This window comes from Micromesistius poutassou, assembly GCF_964030765.1.
Source record: "Micromesistius poutassou genome assembly, contig: SCAFFOLD_5962, whole genome shotgun sequence".
Classification (NCBI taxonomy): domain Eukaryota; kingdom Metazoa; phylum Chordata; class Actinopteri; order Gadiformes; family Gadidae; genus Micromesistius; species Micromesistius poutassou.
Genome location: NW_028177670.1, coordinates 1 through 5000, shown reverse-complemented (window position 1 = coordinate 5000; position 5000 = coordinate 1). Strand labels below are relative to the sequence as shown.

At 46.7% G+C, this 5000-nt stretch overlaps 1 long non-coding RNA gene across 2 annotated transcripts; it reads right to left on the bottom strand.

The window, feature by feature from the left end:
- Nucleotides 1-717: 717 nt before the first annotated feature.
- Nucleotides 718-4845, bottom strand: LOC311375811. Of its 2 annotated transcripts, XR_014643787.1 has the most exons (4): nt 4673-4845; nt 3924-4063; nt 2898-3020; nt 718-1622 (listed from the first exon to the last, which is right to left on the bottom strand). It is a non-coding gene; the product is annotated as an uncharacterized lncRNA (long non-coding RNA). The 2 variants fall into 2 exon arrangements; XR_014643788.1 differs by lacking the exons at nt 3924-4063; nt 4673-4845 and adding an exon at nt 3327-3675.
- Between the last annotated feature and the right edge of the window lie 155 nt (nt 4846-5000).

The following is a 5000-nucleotide window of genomic DNA, read 5'->3' as shown; positions in this document are numbered from 1 at the left end:
TCATTTCATTTGCACAGAGAGTCTGGCCTTTCTCCGTTGACAAACGTTAGCTCACTTGAAGGCGGGTGTCTGTTGGAGTTTGAAACTATTGGATCTGCCCCAGTGGATCTGCCATAACCAATCGCTGACGTTTGACTACAACTCAAACCAGCGCACGACCTCAACGTCAGCCACTCTCAGCCCTCTGTTCGCTGAAAAAAAATTGGCTGCAGAAAACCTGCGAAAATACCGCAGACCCAGACGTAGAACTGGAGGGAAATGGAAATTGAGCAGAAGTACGGAGGCGGGCGGAGCCAGGCTAATCGATATGTCCGTGTTCAGACGAACTGCGTTTCACTGGATCAACTAATCCAAAATGCACATTTCCCAAGACATCACATTCTTTAACCCCACCCCGTTCCTGTGTGTTGACGGTTTCCCTTCTGCTCTGTGATTGGTCAGTAAGGAGATCTGCCAGGCGACAGACGTCATCATGTGTCCCATCTGTGACCAGTACTGCCCCTACCTGAAGCTCTCTGACAGCTGCATCTACGCCAAGGTAGGCCTGGACCCCACGCACACACACACACACACACACACACACACACACACACACCTCCTAAGACACACACACACCTCCACGCACACACACACACACACACACACACACACACACACACACACACACCTCCTAAGACACACACACACCTCCACGCACACACACCTCAGGAGTCAATCTCACACGCACACCTTATTCAAGTCAATGACGTCAAAATGTGTTGGGGCGCTAAACAATAAAGAAAAATGTTGATATATTATTTATTGATTTCTTATGTCCTCTTATATTCTGCCCTCATTGCCACACAATTCTGACCCGTAATCATATTGGCATTTCACGTTCACAGTAAGGCTTATATTACATTTACATCTTTGGGTTTTAAGCGGCCACGATGCTGAAATATTTGAATATACAAACAGGAGGATGTGATTTCGTACACACGGAACGAGAATTAAGAAACAACGGATGAATGAACGTCATTACGTTAGTAACAATAAAACATCATTGTGCATAGAAATCACTCTCAATTTCAACACCCCTGTGTAAACTCTATGCTATATCTTCATCATTATAAACATCAACATCAGTGTCTATTACATCTGTATGGTGTATGTTTGTCAAACACCTGTTTCAAACGCTGCAGGTGACGCATCTCTTTGACAACGGAGCCACGGTGTTCTTCGCTGTTTTCATGGCCGTTTGGGGTGAGTTGAAAAGTTGAACTCCCCTTCCCAGTGGCGCCCGACGTTCTCTCGTTCAAGCAAACAAACGCACAAGTCTGGACCTCGGTCACATGTTACCCTCTGACCCGTCTGAGAGTCCTTCTGGATTGCCCTCAGTGGGTCTGAATCTCGACGATACCGTCAGTAGTACGCAACGTCCCAGTGGATCGGCTGTCCGGGCATGAAACCGTTGCCAGGGTAATACCGTCTCTCCTCCTCCACCCAGCAACGCGATCCAGGCATCGCAGGCGATAGCAGAGTTGTGGAGGATTGCGTCGCTCGATCATCGCTGGGAGTTTTGGCGTCTGCTGTTTTGAAATCGATGTCAGCCTGATCGGAGTTGATCATCAAGTTGTAGGACCCTGAGAACGTGATGACAAGATGTGCAGATCCATTAGCCATCCTGCTTGGCTACAAAAAAACATTCTCAAACGATTTGTTGAATAATCGTATCGTTTTATGAATGAACTTCCGGTCGAAAAGTCGTTGTTTACGTTTCACGCTTGCCAGTTTTTCGTGTTGCATTACGTTCAGGAATGACGGAGCGCTAATAGTGGATGGCTAGCTTCAATATTGAAGACTTAGAAGAGTCATTTCTTAAGTTAACCCCCCCCCCCCCCCCCTTCCCATTGGCTGACAAGCTGGCAAGGTTGTACAGTGTTTTACAATTAAGCAATAGATCACGACAGGCTGTGGTATACGGTCATTATACCACAGTTAAGGGGCGTTGTCCGTCCCGACGCGCAGCGGAGGGGCGGCGACCCCCTTCACTGTGGTATAATGAACGTATACCACTGACTGAAGTGATCTATTGCTTTTATAAAACGGTTACGTAAGTATGGCGAAATTAAAGTCAAAGACACCCTCAATTTTGAAAAAGCTAGAAAGTCGGAAAAGCATTTTTTTTAACGAATACAAAAAAGTAGTCCCTCCTGGCTGCCGGCAAAGTGTACGGCGGTTGCTATGCAACACACTGTAGCGTCCTTCAGAGAGAAGGCTACAGACGGTAGCTTGGTTCGCCGGCAATTTAGCCTTCTATCGAGTTCACTCGAACTCGATAGTAGGCTAAATTGCCGACCGTGTGCCTATTGCTTTACAACATTTCCACCCTCTCCAGCAATCAACATGTTTTTTAGGCTTCAGTGAACTACGCTATCGCTTTTATATATACATAAACAACAGTTAGAGTTAGGCGTGGAGTGATACTGAACTCTGTAAACTGAACGGGCGTCATAGCTGTGTGTATACGCTCAATATACAACGGTTGGGAACCAATCAGATCGCCCGTTTTATAACACCGCGTTAAACATCAGTCAAATAAACAACGGAGAACCTGGGGCCCAAAGCTGATAGCATGGCCAATCAGAGTCAATCATCTCCAGCTGGGACACTCATTATCCTAACGAGGGTCATGGTGAGGATAGGAGGGTTAGGAGGGTAATGGGCGGCTCCCAGGGCTTTGATTGGATGTCTAGACACGGGTTTGAGTGAGAGAGAGAGAGAGAGAGAGAGAGAGAGAGAGAGAGAGAGAGAGAGAGAGAGAGAGAGAGAGAGAGAGAGAGAGAGAGAGAGAGAGAGAGAGAGAGAGAGAGAGAGAGAGAGAGAGAGAGAGAGAGAGAGAGAGAGAGAGAGAGGACCTGGCTTCGGGGGTTTGTCTCTCGCCCTCCGGTCGTCGTATCTCCAGCACTTCCAGAGGACGAAGAGAACCAGACTCAGCTGGGCCAGGAAGGTCAGGACCACCAGCCACCACATGGTGAACACTGAGAGAGAGAGAGAGAGAGAGAGAGAGAGAGAGAGAGAGAGAGAGAGAGAATAAGCAATTATAAGCGATTAATTTTTATTTTCCCATCTGGCTGTTGATTGATTTAAGGCCTTCGACATCAATTCATATAATACAAATATATAAGAAATAACGACGATACCATGTCATTCTAATATAATAATACATTTCAATATTATATATTATATATATATAATACATACAATACAATACATATATAATGAATCAGATAGGATAATGTAACAGAACGCTCTGCCTGCGGCTCCACTCAGCTCAGCCTGATCACCTGATCAGACGTGTCCCTTAATGTCACACATCAAATCGATCTCACAAGAAAACACAAAGCCCATGGGGTCCATCGAACCTCGGGGTTATAAAATACGCAAGACCCTTTGAAGTTCAAACCGTTTTGGTAAAAACCAAAAGTGACCAAAGTCGTCAGTCAGAGTGGAGTGAAGTGACGGTGAGCGACCGCGGATTCAGCCCCTGCTCCCCCGTCCCTCTCTTCAGCTCATCGGGTCTGAGCTGTTCAAACAGGGGGGCTGCCGCTGGACCCCGGGGCCGTCGTCACGTTAATAATTAATGCAGAGGGTCTGCTGGAGAGCCTTTATGTTCCTCGTCTTTAATGGTTAATGTAGAAGCACAATAAAGACTAGAGACAGTGGTCCAGCTCTGCCTGTTCCACCAAACGAATACTTACTTAAAATACTTTTTTGTTTTACGATGATAATAGGTTTGGGGTTTACAAAAAATATCCACCGAATCACTAAAAACATCCATATTTTCTCCGTTTTTTTTAAATAATGTTTAGAATAGATATAGCCCAATTGTCGAGTGACAATTCAAAAATCACTGGAATACGGGAACAGAATCGTCCACTTGCCTTTTGAAGAACTCTGCGGATCCACCTCGCTGATCTCCGGCTCGGAGAAGCCCGGAGAGAGGCTCTCGTTCTGGGCCGGCTCCATGCCTCAGACCCCCCCCTCCTCCCGGGACTTCCACAGAGTTTAAAAGGTGCAGCGACTGGACCAAGGAACCAGAGAGAACGTTAATCCCCTGCTCACACAGGGAGACGTTTCCACACGGGTGGATGACATCTGGTTGTCTCTGTTTCAGCGCCAACTCACACAGTGTAGACTAACATGACCCCAGAATGTGCAGAGATGTGTGTTTGTGCAGTTAATTTGCGGTTGAGAGTAAAGCAGGTTTGTGAAAAGTAAACATTCAGACATCGTTTGTGTGACTAATGCTTGTGGACAAACAGCATGTTCTTCAGTGTCGTCCAAATCGTTGAACTTTAAAGTTGGACGTTGTTGTTGTAAAAGTTGCATTCTAACGGTCTGTCTGGCTATTGGCTAATGTGGTCTTTCTACTCAATCTGTGAATGAAACTGGTAGTATATTTCCTGCAGAGTTGCTGTTCGTATCAATTTGCTCATAATGAAAAAAAAAATGAACCCAAAACAGGTGCACCCTGTAGAGAACTAAACTCTGTGCTCAGTCGACTCTGATCCGCAGAATGTGAACCAGGGTGCCCTCTGTTTCTACAGCTGCAGAGGACTCTAGCTCACTACCTCTGTAGCATTCTGTCAGGAAAACACAGTCGCCGTTTAATGTGTCCATTAGAACTGACCTTGCATTCACTGCTCCGTGTTCCTCGCTGGAGGTGAAATATCCATAGAAGTCCTGGTCTTGTTGGGGCTCCTTTAGAAGCCTCTCCTTCCTCTGTCGCTCTGGTCGGTAGAACTGAGCCTCAGAGTCCACAGCTGGATCTCCTCAGAACCAAAACAAGCAGCTCTCTGCTGTGAGGAGAGGGGGCGGGTGGGGGGGCGGGGTGGGGGCAGAGAGCTATGCAGACCTGACTTGGTACTGGAGTAAATGTCAAAGCCAGCAAAGTGGTCGAATGACACCCACAGATGAAGCTGGTCTGGTGCCGGTGTCTGTGGTGAAATGTGTTTGTG